This window comes from Pristis pectinata, chromosome 11, assembly GCF_009764475.1.
Source record: "Pristis pectinata isolate sPriPec2 chromosome 11, sPriPec2.1.pri, whole genome shotgun sequence".
In the NCBI taxonomy this organism is placed as follows: domain Eukaryota; kingdom Metazoa; phylum Chordata; class Chondrichthyes; order Rhinopristiformes; family Pristidae; genus Pristis; species Pristis pectinata.
In genome coordinates, this window is record NC_067415.1 from 20,987,062 (window position 1) to 21,003,599 (window position 16,538).

At 42.2% G+C, this 16,538-nt stretch overlaps 1 protein-coding gene across 1 annotated transcript in view; it reads left to right on the plus strand.

The window, feature by feature from the left end:
• The window catches only part of LOC127575756 (LHFPL tetraspan subfamily member 6 protein), a 136,722-nt gene that overhangs the window by 84,982 nt on the left and 35,202 nt on the right, over positions 1-16,538 (plus strand). The window lies entirely within an intron of this gene.

Here is a 16,538-nt window from a genome sequence, read left to right on the forward strand (position 1 = left end):
TTGAATGCCAGAGTAAGCTTGAGGGGTGAGTAGGTCAGACATACTTCTCTTATTCTCTTGTGTTCAACTTTTACAGCAACAAGTGTAACCTCCAACAATCATGGTGGAATTAGCAGGAGGCCACTCTGAAGACTATTCTTCAGTGGTCACAGAGTGCAGATGGTGTCCATTCCATAACCTTGTGTCATGTTTAGATTTCTGGTTCCACCCTGTGATTCAGCCCCTGCCCTCTAACTTCACTTCATGTAAACCAGAGACCAGACTATAGAACACTAACCATGAGACTGTGTATGTTTTTGAAGAGTCAACACTGCAAGATTCTGGCAGAAGTTGTCTCCTGGGTGTCGTGGTTTCTGCCTATAGCCAGAACAAAACAGCAGCATCCTTTGGTTTGCATTGTCATAGTGTGTACTGCTGACGAAAACTGTGACTCTCTATGCTGTACCCTTGATTCTCGATTTGGGCAGTATAAGTATGGCAGAAATAGCATGATCTATGAGCTGTGTCTCAGACATGAGAAAACATCAATTTCATTAGTGGGACTTGTCAGAATTGGAAGAATGGAAAGGCTTTGACATTCAGCTGTTAGGATGGTGCTGCATCCTCTGACTGGGCAGAAACGTGCTCTTTTTTTAATCGGGTTCGATCCTGGGAACTGTAGTGAACTGACATTGACTGAACTCTTTAAAACAAGCTCTGGTCTAGACAGTAACCTGTCTTATACAGGAACTAATTATTTCATTGTGTCATCACTGCGTGCCAACTCATTCCAGCTAATGAGTTATAGCATGTGCAGTATTACAGTACAGAAGATGTTTTCTTGCTCATTTATAAAAGTAGGTTTTGCAAGGAACTGAACTTTTGTGATTCTTTTGAAATGTTTTACTTGTTCAAAGAGGTTCGATACAATTTTGGTTCCCAATTCATTTGTTTCTTTTCAAGATTTGTGACTATTCAACATAATGCCATGTTTTGTCTCTTCATCGAATCAGAGAACTGTAATGACACCGAAAGGGGTCATTGGCCTATTGAGTCAATGCTGGCTTCTTGCAGTCACATTCCCTTGCTCTTTCCACATTCTACTGCTATCCTCTCTGAAGTGCGAAATCAATTCACTTTTGAAAGCCCTGATTTGACTGTGTTTTTACCAGCCTTGCACATTGTGAATTCCAGGCAGTAACAGCTCTCTGTATAGCAGAGTTCTTCCTCGCATTCCCACCTACACCCCGCCCCCCACCTTCCCCCCCCCCCCCCAATGTCATTGGCCCATCACTTTTATTCGCAGTAAACTACAGCACTTACAATCCTGTTCCATCAGTGTAGCAATGGTGGAATGGGACCTGAGCTTCATCAGTGACCTGATCTTGTGCTGGCCAATATTGCTTGTAGAATCGTAGTGTCATACAGCACAAAAACAGGCCCTTCAGCCCACCAATTAACTCGACGTTGACTTTGACCAAGTCCTTGCCAACAATCAAGCATCCATCCACACTAATCCTGTTTTATTCTGGAGACAGAAGAGAGTGCAGGTGCTGGAAATCTGGATCAACATACAAAGGAGCTGGAGGAACTCAGCGGGTCAGGCAGCATCTATGGAGGGAAGTGGACAGTTGATGTTTCAGGTCGAGACCCTTCATCAGGATACTATTTTATTTTCCCTGCTCTCACTCACCCTGAGAAGAACATTTTAAATATTTCTTTCACAAGACGTAATCTCTTCAAATTCACAAGCTGTCCCAGGAAACCTTGTTTGTCAACTCTCTCCCTGGTTTTACCACTTACCTACACACTAGGGGAAAGTTACAGTGGCTAATTAATTTACCAACCTACATATCCTTAAGATGTGGGAGGAAACCCACATTGTTACAGAGAGAACATGCAAACTCCACACAGACAGCGGCGGAAGTCAGGATTCAACCCAGGTGTCTGGAGCTGTGAAGCAGATAAGATATCTTTATTTGTCACATATACATCAAAACACACAGTGAAATGCATCTCTTTGCTTAGTGTTCTGGGGGCAGCCCGCAAGCGTCGCCACGCTTCCAGCGCCAACATAGCATGCCCACAACTTCCTAACCCGTACGTCTTTGCAATGTGGAAACTGGAGCACTCGGAGGAAACCCACGCAGACACGGGGAGAACGTACAGACTCCTTACAGACAGCAGCCAGAATTGAACCCGGGTCGCTGGTGCTGTAATAGCATTATGCTAACCGCTACACTACTATGCTTGCCGTGCAGCAGCTCTTGTGAGTCATGGGATAGAGAGCAGAATTTGGATGACTGTTTGTGAGGAGCAGCACAAAGGAAGCCAACCAGCTGTTCATTCAACTAGTTACCAAGAGTAACAAAACAATGGATGTGGGTTTCAGTAGCCAAACAGCTGAGGCATGGGGCAAACTCTGGTAGAGTTAATGAGTGGAAATGAAAAGTCTCAGAGTACAGATAGAAAATCCAAAGCTCACCTTGGTTTCTGAACCATTATGCTCAGTCGAGACTAGATTCACCAAATCAGACTTCCACCCAGTGTCCCAACCCCACCTTTCCCAGCCTCTGATTACCATTTGACCTAACTTTACTGCCTTCTGTAAAAGAAAATTAAAAAAAACGCAGATACTGGAATTCTGAAATAAAAGCTGGAAACACTCAGCTGGTCAGGCAGCATCTTTAAATTCCAGTTCATCTGACATTCCTCTGCCTGTGTGCTAACTAACCCGCATCAAGTACCACTCATGCATCACCTCACTCACCTAGGCTGGCTCATGACCCTGCCATCGTTGTAAGTAAAGGAGATGGAGGCTCAAGTCCTGCAATGATTGGCAAATGGGGTTTGGGGAAGGGGGGATTGGGAATGTGGACAGCCCCCTGAGAAGAACATTTTAAAGATTTCTCTCACAAGACATAACCTCTTCAAATTCACAAGCTGTCCCAGGAAATCTTGTCTGTCAATTGCACCCTTCCACTTAAGCAGTTAGATTGGAGTCTTGTTTGGATCTATAACTGCAAATCGAAGATCTTTCATGAGAGAACTGCTGGTCCTGAATTGGGGATTGTAGAGATCAATAGCAGGATCACAGCTTAACCTTCATTGAAAATTGTCTATCACTGCAGGAAGTGTTCATCCAAGATTCTGAGTGTGAGAAGCAAGTATTAACAGAGATGTCAGCAATCCCAGACAGCCTGCTTCTCACTTTGTGACAAAGGGTTATTAAGCATAGGCTGTGGTTTCCTGCTGTTCAAGCCTCAGCATTAATAGCACATGCAGTAGTTTATTCTGAAGATCTGCTTGTGAAAAGGTGATTTTTGTATTGTTTCCTGGCCAGCACACTCCCCTTCACCTTCTTCTGCTAGTGTGGTATGACTTTACAGAGGTAGTTGGTATTGGTTTATTATTGTCACTTGTACCGAGGTACAGTGTAAAACTTGTCTTGCATACTGTTCATACAGACCAATTCATTATACAGTGCATTGAGTTAGTACAGGGTAAAAACAATACAGAATACAGAGTAAAGTGTCACAGCTACAGAGGAAGTGCCCTCACTGCCTCATGCACCAGTCTAGATAAAGGAACTACATAAACTAGTTGTTGGGCCACAAGAGCTGAGTCTAATTCTATTCCTTTTCCCATCCTCGTTACATCAAACAGAAGATGTAGGGATAGACGTTTGCCTACAATCTGCTGGAGGAACCCAGGCTGAGCATGGGGGCAGTTGCTTTAACAGGAATTGCTTTACATAGGTATGCTACCTTTGAGGTATAACCAGCTCTGGCTTCTCATGCTGCATACAGAGGTGAGCTCCAACATCTCCAACCTCAGCTCTCACTAAATAACATGAAGACTGAGTGTGTTGAACGGTGTCCATTATATTGCAACATAGAGCACACTGGAAACGACTTCCATATGGCTTTAGCCTCTCATTTTGGGCAAGGGCTAAGCACAGCCTATTGGCAATAGAAATCAACCAATCAGCTTTCCAGAACTGCCTTTAAGAATATAAGGAAATGGAGCAGGAGTAGGCCATTCAGCCCCTCAATTCTGCCCCAACATTCAATATGATCATGGATGATATGCCCCAGGCCACATCTCTTCTGTGTCAGATCTCCACAGCCCTCAATCAGCAGCTCAATTAGAACAAAACTAGACAATGAAAGCATTTAATTTAGATTGACCAGATCCCTTTCTGATCAGTAATTCCATAGCAGATGTACTTGCGTCATCCACATTGTTCTCAAGGTCCCATGCCAAAGCTAAGTAGGGACCAGTGAAGATTCATCCAAAGCAAATTGAAATGGGGAATAGCCTGGATGTCTTCTTATAATTCATTCCATAGATATGCATGTCACTGATATAATGTTCATAAAAGTTCAAGTTCATAAAAACAAATTCTAAGAACTGGAGCTGATGGGAAGCTCAAAGGCATTGCTTAACTTGCTGACAAGCTGCTCTGTACACAGTGGAAATAACTAGCATGAAAATTGCCCATTTAAATTCTAAAAGATGAATGTACTGAGTGCTCCCATCCAGAAAACTGAAAATGGTTTTCTGGCATTGTTCCTCTGTTCATAGTTAATACCATAATTTAAGATATCCTCTGGATTAAAATTTATAATGGCACTTTTCCAATACATGAGTTTTTTGTCCAGTAACAACTATGTTTGGCCTCTCCAGTGTTCAGCCCTAATAAGTGGATGGTAGATTGTAGGAAATCAATTATCCAGTCAGTGGGAGTGTTAGTGTGCTCTATGCTGCTGTACAATGGATACCATTCAAGACACTCAGCTTTCATGTAATTTAGTGAGAGCTGAGGTTGGAGATGTAGGACCTCATTGTTTACACAGTGGTTGGGTTCAGGGTGGCCAAGGCTTGCCAGCATTACAGTTCACAAATAACTTGTCCATTTATGATCTTCCACTTTCGAAACTGCCTTACGTTGGCTTCTTTCCACCCATCAGCCTGCTGAGGAATCCAAGGAGGCGGCAGTCTCAGGCTTTCAACTCCAGAACACTGCCCTTGGCTTTGAGTTGGATAATTTCCCATGACCTTAATGTTCGCTCTGGGGGGCGGGGGAAAAGAAGCAATTCAAACATCTGACCAACAACACAGACAAAGTATAGAGTCCATTCTTTTTTTTTAGGATTTGACTCTGTATTGAAGGCAGTTCATGCTTCTTGTTGTTATTTCATCAATGCCATGATTGACTCCAATTATGGAACATAGAACAGTAAAGCACAGAAACCGGCCCTTCAACCCACCATGGCTTTGCCATTTAGTGTATTTTCTAGCCAACATTGCCTTGAGGTGAGAACTGCAGCTATTGTATTAAATCTAATAATTAAGTTCTTCAGAAGTAAAATGAGAAAATGTCATTGTTCCATTCAATGAAAATCAAGAAAAAAAAACTGTAGATGCTGGAAATCTGAAATAAAATCAGAAACTTCTGGAAACAGTCAGCAAGTTCTCTTTCTACAGATGCCACCTCACCTGCTGAATCTTTCCTACCTTTTCGGTCTCTGTTCCAGTTGAAACTGTTTCTTTTAGCAGCCCCAAACCAATACCAACAAAAGTAACAATAAGATGTCTTCAACATCCCAAGGGTTTTCATGGGGTGTTATTAGACAAAATTTGAAATTAAGCCACAAAAAGAGCAAAGGCCAAGCCCCTGCTCCCCCTCCAACTGAGCCGCACTTGCATACATGCACATTCATTGTTGTAGTTTCACTTGTACCTAGCTTGGAGCCGGTGGTCTGAAGGATCAGCTTAATGTTAAAGTTTCTGGGTATGGTAGCCCAGTCTCTGTACCTCCATCTTAACGCATAGATTGGGAGCTTTGAAATGATTGGTCCTGGATTGGCCCCAGATACTCCCAGACCACCTAACGCATCACCAGGAACACTAATGGTAAACAACTTTCATATTGCAATATCCAATTTCTTTTTTTATTAATCATTATCCTATTTAATTAACCAAATGTGCCTTTGCAGTGAAAAATGAATAAAACATAGAGGAGCTTTCTTTGCCAAAGACATCAGTGAACAAGCTTGCCATTTTATGGGGGAGGCAGAGAACATGAGCGATGGTTTGGTCAGACTGCATTACACTTTGGGGGGAAAGGGACATGGTGCTGTAATTGCTAATTAAATCACAGACGAATCACTCACAAAATGACCATGTACGGACCCCCGGCTGATTCGCTGTTCCTTTACTGAAATAACTGCTCTCCTCATTCAAAACTGGAATTATACAGTACTTGGTACAAAGTAGGTTCAGTCCAAGGATGGGGACTGTTATTATTGTTAACTCTATCACCCTTGTCCTAAGATGGTTGCTTAATTTTACTGTTAGCCTTTGACCTCACTAAATTGTCTTTGCCTTAAATGACAGTTATTAGGGTGACGAGGGCATAAGGTTACTTGACCCTGCAATTACGAGTTTTTTTTTAACAACTGTTTAATTTAGGATTTAAGAAACCAAATTGCCTGGATTAGAATTTTCCATGGTTCTCTGGTGCTGCATTTTCAAGAAAATAATTATTGCATGTCAAGATGATAATAAGCTCTTGATAAATATTGCTAATCTATAATGCCCTTGTCTGCTTAATTTCATCTGTTGTATTCAACAACTCCACTCTGGAATATTGAGTATTGGTTTATTATTGTCACTTGTACCAAGGGACAGAGAAAAACTTGTCTTGCATACCAATCATACATATCAATTCATTGCACAGTGCATTGAGGTAGTACAGGGTAAAAACAATAACGGAATACAAGAACGGAAGAGTAAAGTGTCACAGCTACGGGGAAGTGCATTGCAGGTAGACAATAAGGTGCAAGGTCATAACAAGGGAGGTTGTGAGGTCAAGAGTTCATCTCATCATTTAAGGGAACCGGTCAATAGTCTTATCACGGTGGGATAGAAGCTGTCCTTGAGCCTGGTGGTATGTGCCCTCAGGCTCCTGTATCTTCTGCCTGATGGGAGAGGGGAGAAGAGAGAATGACCCGGGTGGGTGGGGTCTTTGGTTATGCTGGCTGCTTCACCAAGGCAGCGAGAGGTTAAAGACAGAGTCCATGGAGGGGAGGCTGGTTTCCGTGATGTTCTGGGCTGTGTCCACAACTCTCTGCAGCCTCTTATGGTCCCAGGCAGAGCAGTTGCCGTACCAAACTCTGATGCATCCAGATAGGATGCTTTCTATGCCGCGTCGATAAAAGTTGGTGAGTGTCAAAGGTCAAAGGGGACATGCCAAATTTCTTTAGCCTCCTGAGGAAGTAGAGGCACCGGTGAGCTTTCTTGGCCATGGCATCTACATGGCTGGACCAGGACAGGCTATTGGTGATGTTCACCCCTAAGAACTTGAAGCTCTCAACCCTCTCGACCTCAGTACCATTGATGGAGACAGGTGCATGTACACCGCCCCTTTCCTGAAGTCAATAACCAGCTCTTTTGTTTTGCTGACATTTGAGGGAAAAGTTATTGTCATGACACCATGTCACTAAGCTATCTCCTTCCTGTACTCTGACTCATCGTTATTTGTGATACGACCCACTACGGTGTTATCATCTGCAAACTTGTCGATAGAGTTCATCTGTAACCTAAGAAAAAAATGGAGTTCTGAACACAGCTAAAGTGAATTAAGGAGGTTCAATGGCTGGGTAACAAGACTGTGCTAATTCACAAAGGCCACAATCTATGTGAGGTGTTCATTTAGCTCGGGCTGGGTGGTGTGGAATTGTAGCTCCATTAGCATGGAAAGGAATAACTCTGCTGACTTTCCAACATTCAGTGATTCCTCCCAATGTTGCACATACTTGGGGTTCAGGAGCAGACTTGCATATTCTTGCTTCCAATCTCGAGGCGGAATTGCCTGCTACGGTTGATGGATAGCCACTTGGATTAGGTGAGCTGCCAATGCATCCAACGCTGTCCCCCTCGATGAGTCAGTGGCTTCAGGAAAGAACAATAGGGGAGGAAAACATGAACTTTTGAAAGTGAAGAGGCATCCTGATGCAGATGGACCCTTGTCACTTTGTGTTGATTTTCAGTCTTTATTCAGTAGGGCTGCAGGCAAGCTGGATCGAAGTGAGCCATAAAACGTCAGTCCCAAAGCACTGATGATTTGACTCACCAGGAACAGATGGCTTCTTCTTGCTCCAACACCCCTCTCTCTCCTCAGGTATCAATTCTGAGTGAAATCTGAGCATGTTTGTACTTCCTGAAGGTTAACAAAAGGTTAAGGGACATTTTTGGGATTACCAGCCTCTCCCCGGGCCATAATCCACAAAACATCATTACAGAAGGAGCTGCTTTTGTTGTAAACATTATTTGAGATGATAATTGGCTGTTTGATGCTTTAAACAAGCAATAGTGAAAATATGTACAATACATTAAATTGTTGGGGTGCAGAGCAAAACACCAACCAAGCAGTCAGCTGTTGTTATTAATGATTTAAAGCTCCCAATAGCATGGAATATAATTTTACTTTAAAACAATTGCCAGCTCTGCAACAAATTACCAGATTTTCATTTCTAAACAGCATTTTTAAAGTAGTTGCTCCTCTTTATTGTCTATGTCTCATTTCCATTGAAGGGGAATTTTGTAGCAATGTTTTGCAATAAACAAGCAATGTTTTCCAGTCCTCCCAGCCGCGCATTCCTCTCCTGATTGTTGCAGATGTCTACTGGGCAGTGTTCCACATGTCTCAAAGAGTTCAAGAACTGCCAACAGGCTTTTCAACCCCTCATCCAAGCAGCTGTATACCATGTGTGAATCCAACCAGAAAACATTGACGGGACATTCAATCACCATGGAGAAGACCAGACCCACCCAATTCTTCCACATCTGCAGTATCAAACAACTACATTATCAGGAGGGGATCTGAAACCAATTATCCTTCTCTTATCGCTGCTGTAGTTTTGATCAGCTAAACCACTGGAACGAGCCTGTCCTTTCTTGATTTCACGGAGGCTATTCGATGCGTGACTATATAAAATCTGGAGAATGTGTACTACCAGGCTTAAGGACAGCTTCTACCCTGCTGTTATAAGATATCTTTATTAGTCACATGTACATCGAAATATACAGTGAAATGCACCTTTTGCGTAGAGCATTCTAGGGGCAGCCCGCAGGTGTCACCACACTTCTGGTGCCAACATAGCATGCCCACAAATTCCTAACCCGTACATCTTTGGAATGTGGGAGGAAACAGGAGCACCCGGAGGAAACCCACGCAGGCACGGAGAACATACAAACTCCTTACAGACAGTGGCCAGAATTGAACCCGGGTCGCTGGCGCTGTAAAGCGTCGCGCTAACCGCTACACTACCGTGCCTGCCCATTTGACACTTGAATGGACCTCTTGTATGATAAATATGAACTCTTGATCTCTCAATCTATCCTGTCATGGCCCATGCACTTTAATTGTCTACCTGCACTGCACTTTTTCTGTGCAACTCTAACACTATATTCTGCATCCTGTTTTTTTTCCCTTTTGTACTACCTCTAAGTACTTGTGTATGGAATGATCTGTTTGGACGGCATGTAGACAAGTCTTTCACTGTATCTTGGTACATGTGATGATAATAAACCAATTACCAATTATGCCAGCATATGAAGAGATATCAAATTAGTCCCAGTCCTCTCATGACAGGTCATTAACCAAAAGCATTGACCGTTTCTCTCTCCACAGATGCTGCCGGACCTTCTGAGTATTTCCATCATTTCCTGTTTTTCATCCACTCCTCTGCTATTTTTCCCTATGGCTCTGCAAATTTTGTTTCCAGTTTTATGTACAATGCAATTCTTTATAGGAAGTTGGGGTTAAACCTGTACCACTTCAGACAATGCCTTTCAGACCACAAGACTAGAAATGCACTCAGCTTGTGGGGGAAAATTTGTGGCAGGAACAAAAGGAAAGTGTCAGAGAAAGTGTAGAATTCTAGTATGTGGCTAACATTAGAAACAGAAGTGGTCATCCAGCTCCCTGACCTGCCACTTAATTAGATTACAGATGATCCATTCCTCATTTACTTGCTTTTATTCAATACTTGATAACCCTGCTTAAAAAAAGACATCTTTTGATCTCGGTCTCAAAGCTAATATTATCCCAGCTTCCACAGCCTTTTAAGGAAACAGTTCCTGATTCCCACTATCATTTCTGTGTTCATGAATTCACTAAGAGGTCCTCTCTAATTAAGATTATAACTTTTTGTACCTACCCTTGCCCCTCTTCCAATCCACTGGAACTGGTTTTATTAAACGAATTTCTTCTTTCATTTCAAAGATGCCAATTAAATAACTGCTTGACTTTTTCAAGCCATCAGAATCTTTAATGAATCATAGTGCTGAGTTACAGTCTGCAGGGTTGCAGCCAGAAGATAGTTATGAGGATTAAAGGATAGTCTATATGCAAGTTCTACCTTCACGTTTTTGTAAACTTGTACATGCATTACTAATTCATGCCAAGTACCATTCACTCATCACCTCCATGCTCGCTGACGTCGCACAGGCTCCTGTACACCAATATCTTCATCCCTGTTATCTCTGTAAGCTCCTCCTGTCCTACAACCCTCCAAACTGTCTGTGCTTCTCTAATTCTGTGCTCCTCTACATCCCTTATCTTAGTCACTTTAACACTCACCGCATCCTCATCCCTTAAATCTGGAATCCCCTCCACAAATCTCTCCACCTCTCCTTTAAGTTGTCCTTAAAACCTGCTTCTTTGATTAAGCTTCAGAATATCTTATCTAATGTTTCCATATATGGTTCATTGCCTCATTGCTGTTGCAAAGCATGCCACGTAAATGCAAGTTGTTGTCACTTCTCCCACAGCTGATTGCTCGAAAGATCTCGTTGATGGGAACCTGACAAGTGATTTTGTGTGAAATGATTGCATGAGGCCTTGGGGCTGGTCAGCTAAAAATTCATTGTCTAATATTCTTCAAACTACTGGGGAACTCCACTAACTATGCTTTTGAAGTAACTATGCTGATAGTAAAAGTAATAATTTTGAACTAAATGAAGATTAATATTCAAATATGCAAATTTTCTGACTATTTAATGATAGATATGTCCTCATTTTTAAGCTGCCCACCATGGTTTGGTTGGCAGCAATCGCCCATTTATGAGTCAGAACGTTATGGGCCTGTTTGTGCCATTTCAGAGATCTGAGCACATAATTTATGCTGATATAACCGAGCAGAACAGAGGAAATGTTACAATGTCAGATGTGTTATCTCTCGGATGAAATTTTAAACCAAAAACCAAATTCCTGTTCCAGGTGGATATTAAAGATAAAATGAAAGAAAGCCTTGCATTTATATAGCTCCCTCCACATTCCCTTGGGGCATCCCACAGCTCTTCACAGCCAATGAAGTACTCCTTGTCACTGTTATATTGTTGGAGACATAACTAATTTGTGCACAACAAGCTCACACAAAGAGCTGACTATTAATGACCCCCTGATAACCGTGTTTTTTTTAAGCAATGTTAAATAAGGGACATGCATTTGGAAGGTAGCAGCATGTTTGACCTATGCAATTATTCAGTAATTCAAATAAAGTGTCTTTGAGTGAACACAAGTTTATTGTGCATTCATCTCTTTGGTGCTCTGTAAATCCAGTGAACGGACTCATTCAGAAAGTTCCAATCCTTTTAGTGTTATAATATTCTTGATCACAAGTTTAAATAGTAAACCACCTAGATTTTTGGCCACACAAGCCTTTCAGAGAAATAAGTCTTTCGTTGCTGTCAGATGCTGTTCTACGGTTTCTTGGCCTAATACAATCACCAAATGATTTTGAAGGTTGGAGGAAATAGCTGGTTGCTACCTCTCGGCAATGCTTTGACAGAACTGGCAAATTCTGAGGACAAGTAATGAATAAAGAGCAATAGTAAAACAGATTTTACATTTGGAAAGGAGAGAAAGCTTTTCTCAGTTCCACCTGGGCTGGATTCAAATATGGCTCAGAGTTAATTAACCCAGTGTTTCAACCAATTCTGTATCCAATATACAATCTAATATACAATCCTGTATATTACTGTTTATCCAAATTGTCAATTGGGCTCATGGAATGATACAGCACCAAACAGGCCTCTTGGCTCACCAGGTCTGCGCCAACCACCACTTACACTAATCCTTCATTAATCCCATTCTTTTCATTCTCCCCACATTCTCATAAGTTCCTCCCAGATTCTACCACTCACCTACCCATTGGGGACAATTTACAGTGGCCATTTAACCTATCAACCCATATGTCTTTGGAATGTGGGAGGAAACCGAAGCACCCGGAGAAAACCCATGTAGTCACAAGAAGGATGTGCAAATCCACACAGATGGCATCTGAGGTCAGGATTGAAACTAGATCTCTGGCACTATGAGCCTATTGATTTGCACCCCACGATCTCTGTATATCAATGCTCCTACAGGTTCTGCCACTTGCTGTATACTTCCCTCTTACATTTGTCCTCCCAAGTTGCAACACCTCACACTTTTTCTGGATTAACCTTCATATTTCCAACTGGTCTATATCCTGCTGTATCCATTGATAACTTTCCTCACCATCCACAACTCTGCCAATTTTTGTGTCATCTGCAAACTTGCTAATCAGCCCACCTACATTTTAATCCAAATCATTTATATGTATATCACAAACAGCAGAAGCCCCAGTTCTGATCCCTGTAGGGCACCACTATTACAGACTCCAGTCAGAATAACACCCCACCACCACTACCCTCTGTCTTCTCTGGACAAGCCAATATTGAATCCAGTCTACCAAGTCACAGTGGTTCCAATTGCCTTAATCTTCTGGATCAGCCTGCCATGAAGGACCTTGTCAAATGCTTTACTAAAGTTCATGTATACATCATCCACTGCTCTACCCTCATCAATCATCTTCGTCACTTCTTCAAAAAACTCAATCTGGTTTGTAAGACATGACCTCCAGTGCACAAAGATATGCTGACTATCTCTAATAAGTCCATTCTTTTCCAAATGTGAGCAAATCCCATCCCTATGGATCTAAGAATCCAATAAATTCCCTACCACTGATGTAGTCTATAAATTGCTGAATTATCCCTATTACCCTTCTTAAATAAAGGAAGAATATTAACTATTCTCCATTTCTCTGGGACCTCACCTGTTGCTAAGAAGGATACAAAGTTATTTGTCAAGGCCCCAGCAATCTCCTCTCTTGCCTTCCTCAGTAACCTGAATAATCAGGCCCTGGGACTTATCCACCTTTAATGTTCTTCAAGAGACTCAACACCTTTTTAATATCAGCACACCCCTCTCTGATCTCGCCACCATCCATGTCCTTCTCCTTGGTAAATATCAATGCAAAGTTCTCATTTAGTACCTCACCCACTTCCTCTGGCTCCAGAAATAAATTCCCTTCTTGGTCCCACCCTTTCCCCAGCTATCCTCTTGTTTTTAATGTACTCATCAAATACCATGGGATTTTCCTTAACCCTACTCACCAGAGACATTTCATGGCCCCTTTTAGCCCTCCTAATTCCCTGTTTTAAGTTCTTTCCTGCTTCTTTTGTATTCCTCAAGGAGCCCGTCTGATTTCAGCTTCCTAAACCTTGTATATGCTTCCTTTTGTTGTAACTTGTTCGAATTTACTCTGATCTTGTCTTTGGCAACTTTATTGAAATTTTCCACAGATGTCAATAATGTGAGATTGAAGTTGACTCAAAACCAACACAGATTTAACATGGCCGTAAGAAATTTATGGAGCATGCACTAACTTTCTTTCTTAAGATTAAAGGCTGCTACATGTTTTAAAAAGGCAAATATGGAAGCTTTTTGATGTTTCAATGTTAAAGATTATTGGGCCATAAGAAAATAGTATTACAAAGAAATAATTTCAACGTGTTATGATCTAGGTGAGGAATATTTAGATAGCCACATGAATGATAGAAAAATGGAGGGCTATGTGGGAGGGAAGGGTTAGATAGATATTAGAGCAGGATAAAATGTCAGCACAACATCGTGGGCCGAAGGGCCTATACTGTGCTGTTATGTTCTGTGTAAGTAAGAAAAAAATACAAAGCTAAATTGCCAAAACTTCATACACACCATCCAACACTAAATTTGGGCCACATCCTAAAGGTGATATGCCTGTTATACTTTAAGTGAAAGGAAGGTCTTTGCTGCATACTTACAGCTATTCAGTGCTAACTCAAACACAATCCCTGTTCTTATTCAAGAGGACAATGTTATGTAAATGAACTATGAATGGCGCTCATGGATGTAGGAGTCAAGCAAATGAATGAAGATTAACAGCAGAATATGCTGATAACACTCAACAACCAGGTAGTATGTGTGGAGAGAGAGAGAGCGCGAGTTATTTTTCAAGCTGATGACCTTTCATCAGAAGTGGGTTCTGGTGAAAGTTAAGTTCAGAACTCCCATGCTGTTTATAACCAGCACTTTTTGGTTTAATTTCAGATTTCCAGCACCTGCAATATGTTGCTCTGATAAACTTTTGTGCATAGCAAATTCCCTTTGTTATATAGTCAAACCTGCCTGGACAAAATTGGCACAATGCAGTTCTAAGACCATTGTTGCATCGAAAATTATGAGGAAATTTCAAGCCTTTTGTTGATTTCCCAACATCAAGCTCCCATTAAAACTAACGATATTAAAAAGGATTAAAAATAGTTGGAGCAGTAGTTTTAAGTGGCAATATTTGCATGGGAAGAAAAGATGGGGATTGACTTTGGGAGACGCAGAGGAAATTTTCCTTCATTAGAAACCTGTCATTTGAGGTCCAGGTCCTGCCATTACCTGTCTGAGTGCCTTAATAGAAAATGATCCATATTCATAGTCATTTGTTGGGTTAATATATCCACTATCAAGGTGGAGATAAAACTTTCATTGTGTTCAAGTTAGTAATCTTCAAACCATTATTCTTGCCGCAATTTTAAAAATTAATGCTTTATCATGAACTTGGAGCTGTTTTTGCTGTCATCAAAGTAAAAATGAATTGAAAGGAAAAGTCTGGTAAGTGAACAGTCTGTGAAAAGGACTATCTTTTCCCTGTTCATTTCTGATTGAAGGTTTGGTAGTTGGTAGTAGACAGGAGTACAGGGAGAAGTGGGATTTGTACACATGAGGATAAAAGGAAAAAAGAAAGTAAGAAGTTCTTTCTGGCATTTTTACTTTCACTTGAATTATTCACGGAGGAACAGGGCCATTTCCGAGGAGGATTGAACAGATTATTGCTCAAAGCTCAAGGGAGCTCTCATGATGGCAGAACTGGCTGCTCGCTGAATCAGGCATAGGAAAAAAAAGCTCATGTGAACTGCTCAGAATAAAGCAGGGATTTTTTTTTTGTCTGCATGATGGATGGAGGGCTTTGTAATGGGGAATTTAACAAGGATATAAAAAATGAGCTGTCAGACATTAAAATGGGCTCAGCTGAAGGCAGTGGAACAAACAGCTGGAGGTCAAAGGTCTTCTAATTACACTGCCTTCTCTTTCCTCTGATGCTCTGACTCCTGCTTCTGGCCTAATCCCCTGCATTGTATTTGGGGATTACTTTGCTTGCTTTGGGAACATAAATTTAACACGGCTCTGTGAGGAATTTTGTATCAGCATCGGGAATAATTTCTCAAGGCTCGGTAGTTTTGTTGAGACAAGGAGCAGTGACTTGAGACGTGCAGCTTGATTAGACTCAGACACCTTGTTGACTTGTGATGCAGCTGGTGTTCGGAGCCCTAGCCACTGGTGCCCAGGACACAGCCCGCAGTGTGAAGAAATACCCTGCTTGATTCAGTCCACCATCTGTACTCAGTCCCTATACTAATCCTATGGCTGCTCTTACCTTCAGTGGCACCTGAATGATTGGCTGTGCTGGAGGCCTCCACTGATGGCTCCTTGGGAGGGTGGAGCAGACTAATAAGTGGTTACCAGGCCCCAGGCAGTGGAACTCCGTCCTCAGTCACCGATTTCAAATGTCCTTGAGTTAGAGCCATAGAGTGAAACAGCACAGGTTCTTCAGCCCAACAAGACCATGCCAGCTAGAGAAACAAAGGACTGCAGATGCTGGAATCTAGATGAAAAACACGATGATGCTGGAGGAACTCAGCAGGCCAGGCAGCATCTGTGGAGGAAAGCAGGCAGTCAACGTTTCGGGTCAGGACCCTTCTTCAGGACTGAAGATAGGAAAAGGGGAAGCCCGATATATAGGAGGGAAAAGCAGAGCGGTGATAGGTGGACAAAAGAGGGGAGGCAGGGTGGTGATAGGTCGATGCATGTAAGAGATAGTGATAGGCAGGTGCAAGGGAGGAGGGGAGAGCAGATCCACCAAGGGATGGGTCAAGGGTAAGGAGAGAAAGGGGAAAAAAAAGTAGAAAAAAGAGAGAAAGGGAAGAAGAGAAGAAGCATGGTGGGGGGTGTGTGGGGAAGGGGGGGGTGGGGATTGAACATGCATTGAACATTGAATTGTCCCACTTTAAATAATCCCCACCCCCCTTCCCCACAACTCCCCCCCCCCCACCGCACCATGCTTCTTCTCTTCTTCCCTTTCCTAGCCTATCCC